The sequence below is a fragment of the Hemitrygon akajei genome, chromosome 5 (genome assembly GCF_048418815.1).
Source record: "Hemitrygon akajei chromosome 5, sHemAka1.3, whole genome shotgun sequence".
Lineage (NCBI taxonomy): Eukaryota > Metazoa > Chordata > Chondrichthyes > Myliobatiformes > Dasyatidae > Hemitrygon > Hemitrygon akajei.
The window spans coordinates 29,943,707-29,960,494 of NC_133128.1; the positions used below are offsets into that span (position 1 = coordinate 29,943,707).

The 16,788-nt window shown below is 42.3% G+C and overlaps 1 protein-coding gene across 1 annotated transcript in view; it reads right to left on the reverse strand.

Annotated features, from left to right (window-relative positions):
• LOC140727581 (uncharacterized) overlaps positions 1–14,450 on the reverse strand; it is a 167,282-nt gene extending 152,832 nt beyond the window's left edge. The window contains exons 1-2 of the mRNA XM_073045104.1: positions 14,377–14,450; positions 11,927–12,026 (exon numbers count right to left, since the gene is read on the reverse strand). The gene's annotated coding sequence lies outside the window, so the exon portion shown is untranslated. The remainder of the gene's footprint in view (positions 1–11,926; positions 12,027–14,376) is intronic.
• Between the last annotated feature and the right edge of the window lie 2,338 nt (positions 14,451–16,788).

A 16,788-nucleotide genomic window follows, 5' to 3' on the forward strand; every position in this document is an offset into this window, starting at 1 on the left:
AATCTCTTGCTTGCCATTTACACAATACTGTATTTCTGTTTGTGCACTAAAGTAAATGACCTCATGTATTTTCCACATGATATTGCATACCCTCATCCAATTCATTCAGTTTGGCCACATCTCCCTCAATTCACTTTACTCCACCTCAGTACTCACAATACCACTATATTTTGTATTAATAGGAAAATTAGAAATTTGATATAACATTCAAGCCAAATTACTCAGGTAGATTGTGAAAGGCTGGACTCCACATCTCTGCCTTATTCTGCTTGTCACAGACTGCTAATCTGAAGTGGTTCTGTTTATTCCCATCATTTGCTTTCTGTTTAATAATCAATACATTTCAGCATGTTCCCTCCAATTCCATATTATCTACAGCTTTAACAACCTCCTGCACGGGACCATATCAAAATCTTCCAAGCAGCTAAATACACCATATTTGCTGGCTCCTGCTCATCTATTCTACTAAACATGTCCTCAAACATCCAACAACATGGTTGTATCTCCCATAAAATAGCTAAAAAAAAAAAAATTGATTCTGACTAGGGCATACACAAAATAAAACTTATGGTAAACTGCAGTGGTTATAATGATCTATCATGGCATCATGCATCCCACAGTGAGAATGCCTTCAGACTGGGAATCTTTTTACTATCTGAATGCCCAGAGCATTGGGTTTTTTTTGAAAAGTCTTGAGAGACTATTTTATCCATGTTGAGAGTTCTGAGAGTCCTCTTTAATAAAGTAGGTTGGGAAAGGGGTGACTGCATATGCCACGGACAGAAGTGCAAAACCAGTCTTCACCTTCGCCAGATTTGTGGAATAGCTGTACGTGGTTTCCTAATTTAAATATGCACGTTAGAGTCTGCTTTCAGAGTTTCTCTTCTACATCACTGAATACATAAATGAACTGAGCATTCACTGCAAATATATCCTTTCTGATAAATCCAATATATTGGGTTTAAAGCAGAAATGATAGCTTCTTGATTAGTAAAAGTATCAAAGGTTATGTGGAGCAGGTAGGAGAATGGCACTGAGAGGGATAATAAATCAGCCGTTATGGAATAACAGAACAAACCTGATGTGCTGAAAAGCCAAATTCTACTCCCATGTCTCGTTACCTTCTTGACATTCCTTCACTTGCAGGCAATTTCAGGAATAGAAGCAGAAAAGAAAGGCATGTTAAGAAATGGTTAAGAGAAACAGAAAGAAAAATAGCATCATTTGGCTAGCTCAGTTAAGTTTGCAAGATGTTGACGGTGAGGAATTTAATGAAAGTAAGGGAGTTGACTGACTGTTTTACTAGAAATGATCAGTGACATTCACTTCTCTAATGCAAGTAGAATTTATGAATGGTGCTGAGCTTTTGTCGCAGGTGAGGAGTTATGAATGAAACTGAACATGGTAGAATCACCATCTTATATCTGCATTTCTGGAAGGAAGGTCATTGATAAAATCAATTGAAGATTGTGGTCAATTCACTTTTCAATGAATATGTATTATTCTGTACATTGGTTACTTGTCAGTCTGTAGTTTTTCATTGATTCTTTATATTTATTTGTTCTACTGTGAATTCCTACAAGGAAATACATCATAGGATAGTATATAGTGAAATATACACACTTTAATAATAAATTTACTTTGAATTTTGAACTCTGATCTCTCTGTATAGAGGTTGTAGTGGAAAGTTACCATTTGAAAAACACGGGTAATTTGATCTGGAGCTTTCAGTCCTGCACCCCATCCCTCCCAGTCAGCATAGCTCATTCTTGATAAGGAAGGTACTACATAATAGATGGTAACGTGAATATTTCCATTTTACTTGAAACCGGTTGGAAATTATTTTGCCACATCAGTTGAGGGAACCATCATAACTCCATCTCTTTAAGGTTCATCTCTTTAATCTTGATTGCATTTAGCGTTAGCATATCTTGTGAAGCCATATTATTTCTTTCATGCACAGGACAGGGACATTTATTACTCACTGCTAAATTGTTTACATGTTTTGCTCAGATACAACTGAGGGGAATTAAATATTAATCTCTTTAGTGTGTACCTGGTCGGAACTTTCAGTGATACCATGTAGGAACAATAGGTTTCCTTTCCTGAAGGAGACGAGTGAAGAAATTTTTTGTGTTTGTCTCTGTACCCATGAAGTATATCAAGTCCATATTTATTAAATAACACAATTTTAATTTCCCAGTTACCTGTGTAGTCAGATTCATTTTTAACAATAGATTTTGAATTCTAATTATTAATCCAGCAGCTTAATTACAATCATACAGTGTTTACAATTAAACCAGCCATGGAACTGTGCAGAACAGTATCTTAAATGCATTATTTCAACATGGACAAAGCTAAATTTGGCTGACATATGCCAAGGCTTGTCTGCATATGCTTGTAAAGGTGAAACATCTGTTTGTTTGGCACGATACATGTAACATAGAAACTAATTTCATATTAGAAACAGAAAACCTACAGCACAATACAGGCCCTTCAGCCCACAATGCTGTGCCAAACATGTATGCACTTTAGAAATTACCAAAGATTACCCATAGCCCTCTACGTATTTTTCTAAGCTCCATGTACCTGTCCAGGAGTCTCTTAAAAGACCCTATTGTATCTGCCTACACCACCATTGCCGGCAGCTCATTTCATGAACTCACCACTTTCGGCATAAAAAACTTATCCCTACTCCCTAGTACCTTAAAACTGTGCCCTCTCATGCCAGCCATTTCAGTCCTGGGGAAAAAGCATCTGACTATACACATGATCAATGCCTCTCATTATCTTGTACACCTCTAATCCTATGCCGCATCAAGGAGAAAAGGCCAAGTTCACTCAACCTATTCTCAAAAGGCACACTCCCCAAACCAGGCAACATCCTCATAAATCTCCTCTGCACCCTTTCTATAGTTTCAGCATCCTTCCTGTAGTGAGGTGACCAGAACTGAGCACAGTACTCCAAGTGAGTCCAGCATTACCTCTCCCTCTCTCATCTCTTAAACCTAATACTCGGTTCATGAAAGCCAATGCACCATATGCCTTCTTAACCCTAATGTGCAGTAGCTTTGAGTGTCCTATCGACTCAGACCCCAAGATCCCTCTGATCCTCCACACTGCCAAGAGCCTTACCATTAATACTATATTCTGTCATCATATTTGACCTACCAAAATGAACCACCTCAGACTTATCCGAGTTAAACTCCATCTGCTTAGCCCAGTTTTTCATCCTATTGATGTCCCGCTGTAACCCGACAGCCCTTCACACTATCCACAACACACCCAACCTTTGTGTCATCAGCAAATTTACTAACCCAACCCTCCACTTCCTCATGCAGGTCATTTATGAAAATCATGGAGAAAGGGTCCCAGAACAGATCTGAGGCACACCACTGGTCACCAGCCTCCATGCAGAATATGACCTGTCTACAACCACTCTCCACCTTCTGTGGACAAGTCAATTCTGGATCCACAAAGCAAGGTTCCCATGCCTCCTTACTTTTTTCAATAAGCCTTGCATGGGGTAACTTATCAAATGCCTTGCAGAAATCCATATACACTACATCTACTGCTCTTCCATCATCGATGTGTTTAGTCACATCCTCAAAAAATTCAATCAGGATCGTAAGGCATAGCCTGCCTTTGACAAAGCCATGTTGACTATTCCTAATCACATTACGCCTCTACAAATGTTCATAAATCTTGCCTCTCAGGATCTTTTCCATCAATTTACCAACCACTAAAGTAAGACTCACTTGTCTACAATTTCCTGCGTTATCTCCACTCCCTTTCTTGAATAAAGAAACACCTGCAACCCTCCAATCCTCGGGAACCTCTCCTGTCCCTGCTGATGATATAAAGGTCATCACCAGAGGCTCAGCAATCTCCTCTCTCACTTTCCACAGTAGCCTGGGGTACATTTCATCCAGTTCCAATGACTTATCCAACTTGATGTTTTCCAAAAGCTCCAGCACATCCTCTTTCTTAATATCTATATGCTCAAGCTTTTCCATCCGCTGTAAGTAATCCCTACAATTGCCAAGATCCTTTAACGTAGCGAATACTGAAGCAAAGTAATCATCAAGTATAACTGCTATCTCCTCCGGTTCCATACACACTTTTCCACTGTCACACTTGATTGGTCCTATTCTCTCACGTCTTATCCTTTTGCTCTTCACATACTTGTAGAATGCCTTGGGGTTTTCCTTAATCCTGCCTGCCAAGGCCTTCTCATGACCCCATCTGGCTCTCCTGATTTCATTAAGCTCCTTCCTGCTAGCCTTATAATCGTCTAGATCTCGATCACCTAGTTTTTTGACCTTTCATAAGCTTTTCTTTTCTTCTTGACTAGATGTTCAACAGCCTTTATACACCAAGATTCCTGTATCCTCCCAGCTTTTCCATCTCATTGGAATGTACCTATGCAGAATGCTACACAAATACCACCTGAACATTTCCCACATTTCTGCTGTACATTTCCCCGAGAACATCTGCTCCCAATTTCTGCTTCCAAGTTCCTGCCTGATAGCTTCACATTTCCTCTACTCCAATTGAATGTTTCCCTAACTTGGCTGCTCCTATCTATCTCCAATGCTATGGTAAAGGAGATAGAATTGTGATCACTATCTCCAAAATGCTCTCCCACTGAGATCTGACACCTGACCTGGTTCATTTCTCAATACCAGGTCAAGGATAGCCTCTCCTCTTGTAGGCTTTTCTACATATTGTGTCATCATTCCTAAACACACCTAACAAACTCCACCCATCTAAACCCCTTACTCTATGGAGATGCCAATCAATATTTGGGAAATTAAAATCTCCCACCATGGCAGCCCTGTTATTACACCTTTACAGAATCTTTCTCCCCATCTGCTCCTCAATGTCGCTGTTACAATTAGGTGGTCTATAAAAAACATCCAGCAGAGTTATTGACCCTTTCCTGTTCCTAACTTCCACCCAGACTCAGTAGACAATCCCTCCAGGACTTTTTTTCTGCAGTCGTGACACCATCTCTGATCAGCAGTGCCACGCCCCACCTCTTTTGCCTCCCTCCCCATCCTTTCTGAAACATCGATAGCCTGGCACTCTAAGTAACCATTCCTGCTCCCGAGCCATCCAACTCTGTAATGGCCACAACATCATAGCTCCAAGTACTGATCCTCGCTCTAAGCTCATCTGCTTTGTTCATAATACTTCTTGCATTAAAACAGACATTTCAAACCATCAGTGTGAGCACATCCCTTCTCTATCACCTGCCTATACTCCCTCTCGCACTGTCTCTAAGCTTTCTCTATTTACTACCTTTGAGGTCTTGCTTCTCAACTTCCTTCCTAACTCCCTGTAGTCTGGTTTCAGGACCTCCTCCCCTTTCCTACCTATGTTGCTGGCACCAATATGTACCATAACCTCTGGCTGTTCACCTTCCCATCTCAGGGTATGATGGACACGATCAGAAACATCCCAGACCCTGGTGCCTGGGAGGCGAACAACCATCCGTTGTCCTTTCCTGCGTCCATAGAATTGCTTAGCTGACCCCCTAACTATAGAGTCCCCTATTACTGCAGCCTTCTTCCTTTCCCTACCCTTCTGTTGCTTCCCTCAGGTTGGCTGACTCCTTCCCCCCCCCCCCCAACAGTACTCAAAGAGGAGTACTTATTAAGGGAGATAGCCACAGGTGTACTCTCTAGTATCTGACTCTTGCCCTTCCCTCTCCTGTTACCCACTTATCTGTCTCGAGGCCCAGGTGTGACTACTTGCCTATAGCTCCTCTCTATCACCTCACTTTCCCTGACCAGATGAAGGTCATCGAGCTGCAGCACCATTTCCCTAATGCAATCCCTAAGGAGCTGCAGCTCGACGCACCTAACACAGATGTGGCTTTCCAGGAGGCTGGGAGCCACCAAGACTTCCCACATCTGACACCCAGTACAGAACACCAGCCTCAGTCATACTTCCCGTTTCTATTCTACACAGGTAGTCTACCTCACTTTGACTTGATTTCGTGAAGCCTGTTGAGCCAAAGCCCTCCTACTCTGATGTCCACTCCTTCCTTTGTTTGACGGCGGTTGGCACCCAGCGTAATGGTGCATTGCCGCCAGCTTCTACTCTGGAGAGTGGATCAGACGATAGACCTACATTCTAAATACACCCCCCCCCCCCCAATCTACATGTTATCCTTTCTTCTTTGGCCATCCAAGTACCCTATTCCTGCTTATCCATCATATCCTATTTTAAAAATCCCTGTATCCCTTAACAAAGCTAAAAGCACCCTGACCTGTGCTCTCACCCATACCCAGTAACCCTTCTAAAGTGAATTCCTGCACCTCCAACTCTCTTGGATTAATTCTCATCATCTCTGTATCCCATACTTCCTGCAACTCAGAATTAGATGTTCTACTGACATTCCTCACACAATCCTGTCTGGTGTTTCCCTATCATTTTCAATGTTTTGCTTAGTGCACAGTGCTCCAGCCTTAACCTAGTCCACACAGTTTCCTCTCTTCTGTATCCTCTGCCTACCCTAGTACCTGTAACACTCGTGTTTGTTACAAATGCCTCCCTTTCTTCTGTCACATCTTGCCACATTTGGATGATTCTTTCCCAGATTATACACTTGGCCTCTGCTTTGCTGATACTAATGTGTATTTCTATATTTTCTTTAATACCCTCTTTGCCAACTCATCCACCCTCATTCCCCTTCACTCCTACAAGAGGTGGAACCCTTAGAAATTTAACCTGACCTCCCTAATTAGCAACTCTTGTGACTGACTGAAGGACTTCAAAAAGTACAGTACATCTTGCTGGCTGTTTGAGTGAAAAGACCTTAAACTTGCTAGAACTGAGGATGAATCTGAGCATATCAACACTGACTAGTCGAGCTTTGTCCACCCATCGCAACGCAACCAACACTGCCAATTTCTCCACTGTATTCACTCCTAGATGCTCTTCTGCTTATTCCAATTTCTTTTGCTAGTATAGCCACCCCAAACCCTGTCACTCCTATTTCAGGTTTCTTAGCACCATCTGTATAAATCTGAGTATAACCACTATAATTTTCCATCACATGAAATTTGGTAAGTGCATTTAACTCAGTTTTATATTTTCCTTTCCTTTTTACATTAACAAATGCCAGTCTATGTCTGGTCATACAATCTTCCATGGAGCTACAACCAGATAAACAACTGAAGGACTTATCCTTGGATCAAACGCTCCATATTCTTTAGCAATCTCATTCCTTACCTGACTGAAGTTAACTCTATGAAACTTCCCTTCTCCCAGCACTCCTTTTGCAGGGCGAGAAGCATTGTGCCCATACAAATTACCCCAGTAGTTTGCCATCAATTGCTCCCTTCTTAGCTTCAAAGGCATTACTCCCAATTCTACCTGTAGGGCTGATACTGGTGATGTTTTAAAAGCCCCACTGCACACTCTCAAAGCCTGATTCTGAATCATATCCAGTTTCCTTACGAGACCCAACTCCTGATCCATATGCCACATTTTCATAGTCCAACACAGATCTTACTAAAGCCATATACATTCTCTTCAATGCTGAACAGCTTGCTCCCCATTCCCTACCAGTCAAACATTTCATCACATTACTTTTTTACATTTCTCCTCAACTTTCCTGACATGGCCTGCTCATGTTAACTGAATCAAATACAACTCCAAGAAATTTAAACAATCCAAGCCTTTCTAATTCTATCCCATACATCCTTAACTTCTTCCCTACCTCAATTATTTTCTTGGTGAAACATATAGTTCGAGTTTTTTCTACTGAAAATCTACATCCCCAATCATAACCCCACTCCACCACTTCATCAATTGTTCCTTGTAGTTTCCTGATTATATGCTCCATGTTCCTTACTCTTTTCCACAAGACCCCATCATCCGCAAACAGTGACCTACCTATATCCACTGGTATTTGTGAAGACATCATTAATCATAATGATGAAAAGTAACGGGCTAATCACACTACCTTGAGGTGTGCCATTTCCCACTATGTATTGTTTTGATAATTCTGACCGAATCTAAGCCTGAATTTTCCTATCAAAATCTTTTATCCAATTAAAAACTCCCACCAACTCCCATCTTGTGCAGTTTAATTAACAATCCTTCCTTCCACATCATATCATAGGCATTCTCTATCAAAAAACTCTGCAACTACTGACTCTTTATTTGCCTGGGCTTTTCTTATTTCAGTCTCTAACCTTATCACCGAGTCCATAGAATTCCTTCCCTTCCTAAAACCACTGATAACTTGCCAGCATTCTCCTCTTCTCAAGTTCATACGATAAACATTCTGTTATCATCCTTTCCATTATCTTGCATATATTTGATGTTAATGATATTGGCCTGTAGCTAGTGGGTTTTGACACATCCTTTCCAGGTTTCCTTATTGGAATTACTACTCCTTTTCATGCACTTGGTAATCTTCCCTTCTCCCACACTGTTGTAAAGATGCAGCAACTTCAAGAGCACTCCTTCTCCTAGATTTTTTTAGCATAACATAGCACATCAGATCTTTCCCTGGGGAGGTTGTTCTTGATCTCTTTATTGCTCTCACCATCTCTGCCAACGTAAATGGTTCATCAATTATATCATCAGTCTCTTCCCTCCTGTTTAACACACCTGGGTGCTGACTCATTGTTCTTTTCCTTCTCCACTCTTCAGAAAAATTTTCTGAATTCTACCTTTACAAACAACTTGGCCATGATCTCAGCCTTATCCCTGCTGGACACTGCTGTTTCCTCCTCAGATAACATTACTGAATACCCCCATTCCCTTCTATCTCCTCCCATCCTCTTAATCTATTCATCCTATTTTTACTCCTGGGTATAGATCCTTCTGCTGCCATAATAATTGCTGAAGTCAACTGACTGTTTAATTCATCTATATTTCCAGAAATGTCAATCCTCTTCAATGCTACTTCACTCAACTTCTGGAACTTACACCAATCTGCTTTTCCAAACACCCACTTTGGGATTCCACCAACTGATCTTACTTCAACTCTTTCACCCACTGAACATGAAACTGGGTAGGGATCACTGCCTACTGTTGAAGCAGTCCAAACTCCCCAGTTACTAACTCCAGCCAAGGTATTTGACACAAATGTAATATCTAATACTGACTCTGTTCCTGTTATGTTTATCCTTGTTCATCTACCATCATTCATAGACACCAAATCCTTTTCTTCCATCAAATCTTCAATTACCTTTCCATTTGAATCTGTAAACTAATCCCCCCATATTGTGCTGTGAGCATTGAAATCTGCACACCACACTACTTTATGTCCGTTTTGTCCTAGTGTCCTTAGTAAGCTATCCAAATCCAACCTTTTACATGGATTATAGTAGTTAATTATAACCACTACCTCCCCTCTCCCACTTACACCACTATGTATTCCTGATCTTCCTTTTCCAGTACCCTATATGGTAAACCTTGTTTGATTAATATAGCACAACCCCCTCCTCCCCCTAGATTTCATTGTATATCCATATACCACAAAGTCTAACCATTTCTTTAATAAACTGCTTGAACTCCTGGCTATCTGGCAGTAAGCTCCTTGCATTCCATTGCAAAAGAATCACTATAATTAGTATTAACCAACCCATGACACTTCCTGATTTGACTGATTAGTGAGGTTCTCCCTCACTTCTTCCCATGTCAATCCTACTTACCCTAAATGGTTCATTTCTGCTTTGACAACCAGCTGAATTTTTTCACTTTTTGACTTTACATCAGCCGTACTACTAATCATTCCTGCAATGAATGTTACTTAAGCCTTTTTGTCTACATAAATCCTGTCATTTGTTCTTTGTTGCATCTCTCACATCCCTCTTGCTCCCTGTACATTAGGAGCATTATTCCGTTCTCTTGACATTCTTACAGCTTCTGCACAAGTGATCTTTCTTTTCACTCTTATTTCTTGAATTTTATTCTCCCGTGTCAATCTCACACCCCCTATATGCCACATTATGAGCTCCTCCACAATTACAGCATTTTGGCTGCACTCCTGTTCCACAATTTTCATATTCATGATCACCCCCATATCTAGCACATCTCTTCTGCCTATTACAGTTTTTAAGCTATGTGTCCAAACCTTTGACAACTATAGCACCTCAATGGCTTTGGCACATACTCTTACTGGGTAACTCACAAAACCCAGGAACACCTTCTCTGACACTCCTTCAAATTCAATCAATACTGCTTCACTTTCCTTTTTCACTCCATCCTTTGTTTTCAGTCTTTGAACATTCATTACTTTTCCTCCTTTGACATTCCTCTTCAGCTCCTCCATATTTATACTCATTGGTACCCCCCGTGATCACTCCTTTACATCCACCACCATTTCGTGCTCCCACCCTCCCTGTGTATTCCACCTTACATACTCTTAATTTGAGTGCTTTCTCAAGCTGTTCCTCATTCGCACATCTTACCAATAGGTTGCCATCATTAAGAACTTTTGCAGATACCATTTCCCCCATCTTATTTGCCAGTTTTGTTGTTAGCACAAACAGCTTAATTTTCTTCATGACCTACGAAAAAGCTGGACGAACTCAGCAGGTCGGGCAGCATCCGTTGAAAGAAACAGACTTCCTGACAAAGGGTTTCGACCCGAAACGTTGACTGCTTCTTTCAACGGATGCTGCCCGACCTGCTGAGTTCATCCAGCTTTTTTTGTACGTCTTGATTTGACCACAGCAAATCAAGTGTACTTTGTGTTTAATTTTCTTCATGTTTCCTTGAGCCTTCTCATTAAACCTTATTATGACAACGCATTCTCTCTGAACTTGTTCATCTTCCTCACTTTCAGAGCTCTCTCCACTATCATTTATTATTCTTTTACTCCCTCTGTCTCATTTTCATTCATCTATCCCCTCACTATCTCCTCATTCCCTTTAACTCTCCCTTCACAACCATCCATTTCTCCCCAGGCAGCCTGCTCAGCCTCGCTGCCAACCCGCACCAGAACCAGAAACACAAGCACGCAATGGCCAACCCTGGCCCCGTTGGACCTTTCCTGATCTTCTATAAAACTGTCTCCTTTTAACCTCTTTGCGCTGGTCTAACTCGTTGACGCTTGCTGGAATATGAAAATCAATTTGCTGACATTGCAGACAGGATGTGGAAAGGAACTTTGACAGCTGCAGCGAAATCAAGCTTGATTTATTTTATGTTTAAGGAACTTAAGGTTAAAGTTTTGTATCTTCAGAGAACATTGACAAGGTTGAAATTCTGCCATTTTGGGTTTGTATTTGCGCTGTCTTGTGTTCAAGATTACAGTATACTGTTAGCACACAGAACTAGCCAGCAAGTACTTATAGTTCAAAGTACATTTTTATCGAGCGTGTATACAGTATACAACCTTGACATGTGTCTTCTTACAGGCAGTCACAAAAAGAAACGCCAAATAACCCGTTTAAAGAAAAACCCCACACCAGACCATCAAACGTGCGGGAAAAATAAATAAGGCACCAGAAAGTGAAAAATACACAGAACATTAACATCAAGCTGCAGAGTCTCCAAAAGTGCACAAAAGTCCACAACCACGAACGGCCGAGACGAGTGAGGCCAGTCCTGGGGCCACAGCCACCGACTCGAGTCAGTTCAGCGCTCCGTCTGTCAGTGGTTGCGGTCACAGCCACAGATCACTTGCGTGCCGAAGCACCTCAGTCAAACCACACAAGTAACAAAACACCTTTAGCACTGAAGATATTGAACATTACGATAAAAAAATCTAACTGATTTCTTTAAATAAATTTAAAACTTCATCGAGTGTAAACGTGCAATATTACACACAAGGTTGATCTCAAAGCCAAAAACAGTCTAAATTGAAGACAAATCTAATGCAAGAGAGAGTGTTACACGGATATAAACAACTATAATCTATTTGTTAGATAGAAATCGACTTGGTTTTACTTACCATCTGCAGTCAACCGTTCTCCGACTATTGTGTCCTTCAGTCCACTCAAACTACGGCAGCTTAATGATTTTAGGATTTCAGAACATCCCCTTCTTTGGGCCTGTGATAAAGACGACATGATCTTTCTCTCTCCCAAATGAAATCGCCAAGGTCAGCAAGAATTTAGAGTAAACTGTTAGAAGATACGTAGTAATCTTGCAGTGACCTCAGATTGGCTATGAAAGCATCAACACAGTCAACGTATTCGGGAAATTACATCGAAGTAAAACAATAGAAAAGAATAAGGGAAATCGAAACTGATATAAATCGGCTGATAAACAGGAAACGCCTTGGGATGTAAAGCTACAGAAGTTATAACTGCTTCCTCGCTGACAGGCTTCAAACAGGCAAAAGATTATTGTAGGAATTGAGGCTTCTAGAATCAGTCATTGATAGTTACAGCATGGAGACAGCTCTTCAGCCCGCGGGATCCATAACAAACTTCAACCACCCATGTACACGGATCCTACAAGTATCACTTTTGTAGTCTCCCCGTATTGTCATTTATCTCCATCTGTTTGCAGCAATCACTAAACACAGGCAATTTACACAGAGAAATTAGTTTGTCAACTCACACCTTTCCTACTCACACTGATTTGCTATGCATCTATTAAAATTACAAGCAAAATGGTGATTCCGCCTTAGGTTTTACGACTGGAACATACACGATAACAGATTATCAGTACAAAATATAATCCCGTGGAAGTTCCAATTTTCGGATTAGTCAGGTTGCAGATGATACGACTCTTAAATGATGTTTCGGAAATCTCATTGGCTTTAAAATGTATTTCTCTTTCTCCAAAGCCTCAGGCCTCTGTCTAAATATTCACAAATGTGAATCGTTTCCTCTTAAATGTTGCATTCAATCTAAAATTAATAATATTCCAGTAAAAGACAAAGTTACATATTTGGGGATAACTATTGTTAAAAACGAATGCTTAAGGTGTGTGGATAATTTTCAACCTCAGACAAAACCACAAAAAAATTAAACCACTGAAGCAAAGGGACTTATTGTCACAAGGGGACATGAGCGTGGACCCAAGTGCAGGACACAGGCACTGAAATACTGGGGCAGGGCAGGAACAACTAAAGGATAGAAGGGGAGACCGTGGCGTGCGTGAGGGACGTGGAGTTTAAAGGTGATCCTGGGGTTCAGAGACAGGTCTGGCAGGGCAGGATCCTGGCTAGGCTAGGCTAGAGGATGGGTCTATGGGACAAGGAATGCTGGGAGGATAGCCCCTGGACAGGCCACATAATTCCAGGGCAGGGCTCAGCCCCCTCCAGGCAGGAACACAGGGGCCTGGGCTGGTCGCGGGGCACAACCTGTCAGAGGAGAGGGGTTGGAAAGGGCGAAAGTCCCCCACCGGGCAACGGCAGTCCGGAAGGGCTTACCCGATGGAGGCAAGGAATAGGAAGGGTGCTCGGTCCAAGGTGACTACGAGAACGGACTTGCAGAACTAGTTGATTAACGGTGGGTACTCCAAGCCAGGACGAACAGAATGAAACCAGATGAACAGCACAAACAGGACAAACATGACGCACAGATCAGAACAAGATAAACAGGGCGACCAACGCAAACGGGGCAACCAAGTCAAAACGGGATAGACGGCGCTGACAAGACAAACCAGCAAATAAGGCAAAACAGGACGACCCCTCAACTAGACTCAGTCCCAGAGCCCCTTATATACACCTGCCAGCCAATAGGCATCAGGTGTGCCTCCTTGAGCCCCAGCAAGCCACGATGATCCACAGATGTGACTAATTGGCTCAAGGGTGAAAGGAGGGAAGGCTACAAGACCCAGAGTTCGGAGTCCGCAGACCAGATCAAGACCCAGAGTGTGGGCTCCAGACCGGACCGTAACAGTACCCCCCCCCATCAAAGGGAGCCTCCAGGTGACCAAGGAGGGTCTCCTGAGCTAGAGAAGATACAGGTGGGTGGGGGGGAATGTTCAGACAAGAGGGGACCCCAGGGTGACAGGAATAGACTCTAGTGCCTGCATTCCTGGGTCCATGACTTGGGGGGTGGTTCTGTCACAAGGGGGCATGAGATTGGACCCAAGTGCAGGACACAGGCACTGAAGTACTAGGGGTAGGACAGGAACAACTAAAGGATCAAACAAGAAGGAGAGACCATGGCATGCATGAGGGACATGGCATTCAAAGGTAATCCTGGGGTTCAGAGATAGGTCTGGTAGGGCAGGATCCTGGCTACACTAGAGGATGGGTCTATGGGACAAGGAATGCTGGGAGGATAGCCCCCCTGGGTAGGCCACCTAACTTCTGGGCAGGGCCCAGCCTCCCAGGCAGGACCACAGGAGTCTGGGCAGGTCACAGGGCACAACCTGTCAGAAGAGAGGGGTTGGAAAGGGTCAGAGTCCCCCACCAGGCAACAGCAGTCCAGCCAGGCTTACCCAAAAGAGGCAAGGAATAGGAAGGGTGCTTGGTCCAGGGTGACTACACTTGTTGATTAACAGTGGGTATTCCAAGCAGGACAACCCCCAACTAGACTCAGTCCCAGAGCCCCTTATATACACCGCCAGCCGATAGCATCAGGTGTGCCTCCTTGAGTCCAAACAAGCCACGATGATCCACAGGTGTGACTAATTGGGCTCAAGGGTGAAAGGAGGGACGGCTACAAGACCCGGAGTCTGGAGTCTGCAGACCAAATCAAGACCCAGAGTGTGGGCTCCGGAGCAGAGCATAACACTTATCTTTGAAAGGTCGGGTTTTGCTTTGTAAAGCAGAAGGTCTTTCTAGGATTATATATATATAGCTCTCCCCTTATACATCGATAAAAAAATCTGTAAATTGATAGATACCATGTTGTTTAACTTTTTATGGAAAAACAAAGTTCATTATATTAAAAAATCTGTCATGAATAGTTATGACGGGGGGGTCTAAATTTTCTTGATTTTGACAGTCTTAATAATACTTGTAAAATTAATTGGATTAAACAATTTTTACGTAATCCTACTTCTACATGGAATTGTATTCCTTCTTTTGTCTTTTCCCAAGTTGGTGGATTGAATTTTTTTCTTTTACGTAATTACAAAATAGACAAAGTTCCTCCCCTTTTATCTCAGTTTCATTTCATTTTAAAATCTTTTTATTAATTATTATTGAAGATTAACAAAAAAGATACATTGAGTCAATATGTCAATATATACAATAAAGAATTAAATTAGCAAATAATTGATTATCAAAGCTAAGCAATATATCAATAATAATAAGAAAACAAAGTGTTAAGAATATTTTTTGAAAGAAAAAGGAAAAAAAAGCCCTACTAACTAAAAAGAAACTCCTACTAACTGAAAAAAACAAAAAAAAACACCCATTGGGAGCACAACCCCAGAGCTATACATCATACAAGCTTCCATAGAAAAAAAAATCAGCCAACTCAAATCAACTTTAAAAAAGATTGGAAGGGAACCATATTAATTAACTCAGATCAAATGATGGTAGCGGGGGAATGAACCCCACCTTTTCTCAAAATCAAATCGAGGATCGAAAGTTTGACTTCTGATTTTCTCCAAACTAAGGCTGATTTTCTCATCACCTGAGAAAGCCATTGTATCAAAGTAGGAGCAGAAACATCTTTTCATTTCAACAAAATAGCCCTTCTAGCCAATAATGTAACAAATGCAATTACATGTTGGTCTGATGGAGAAACACCATGAATATATTGAGGGATTTTACCAAATAAAACTGTCAATTTATTAGGTTGTAAATTAACTTTTAAAACTTTAGAAATTGTAGAGAAAATCAAACCAAGTGGCTGGGAGTGAAAGACTGAAGCACCGCTGAGGGAAGGAGGTTTTTCCTGAAAGAGGCACTACTGCGCATGCGCGTAACGTAGCGCCAAGGTTTAAAAGGGAGAGAAAAATTTACTGTGGTCTTTTCAATCGAAGCAAGAGGATGAGAGTGAAAGACTGAAGCATCGCTGAGGGAAGGGCGCTTTTTCTTTTCTTAACTGATCGGGGTAAAGAGGCACTACTGCGCAGGCGCGCATCGCTTCTCCCTGTAGATGCTGCCTGGCCTGCTGTGTTCTACCAGCATTTTGTGTGTTGTTTGAAAAACTTACGATGGTCTTTTCAATCGAAGCAAGAGGGTGAGAGTGAAAGACTGAAGCATCGCTGAGGGAAGGGCGCTTTTTTAAAAAACTGATCGGGGGGGGAGAGGCACTACTGCGCAGGCGCGTAACGTAGCGCGCCAAGGTTTAAAAGGGAGACTGCCATACACAGCGGCCATTGTCAGAGTGGACTGAGTCGGAATGGGATGGCTTTGGCTCAATCAGGCTTCGGCGAGAAACAGGCAGAGGCGAAGGTAGGTTCCAGTAAGTTTCTGTTTTTCTTTTTTTTGGTTTAGTCTAGGGAATGTGCCAGGCAGGATGTTGGAATGTTCCTCTTGCAGGATGTGGGAAGTCAGGGAGACCTCTGGTGTCTCTGAGAATGACACCTGCAAGAAGTGCATCCAACTGCAGCTCCTGATAAACCGCGTTAGGGAACTGGAGCTGGATGAGCTCTGGATCATTCTGGAGACTGAGCAGTTTATAGATAGTAGCTTCCAGGAGGTAGTTACACCTAAGGTACAGGGCACAGGTAACTGGGTTACCGTCAGGTGAGGGAAGGGGAAAGCGCAGATAGTGCAGGGTTCCTCTGTGGCCATTCCCCTCTAAAACAGGTATAGCGATTTGGATACTGTTGGGGGAGATGGCTTACCTGTGACAAGCTGTGGCAGCCGGATCTCTGGCACTGAGTCTGGTTCTGCAGTGCAGAAGGGAGGGAGGAAGAAGAGGAGAGCGGTAGTGATAGGGGACTCCGTAG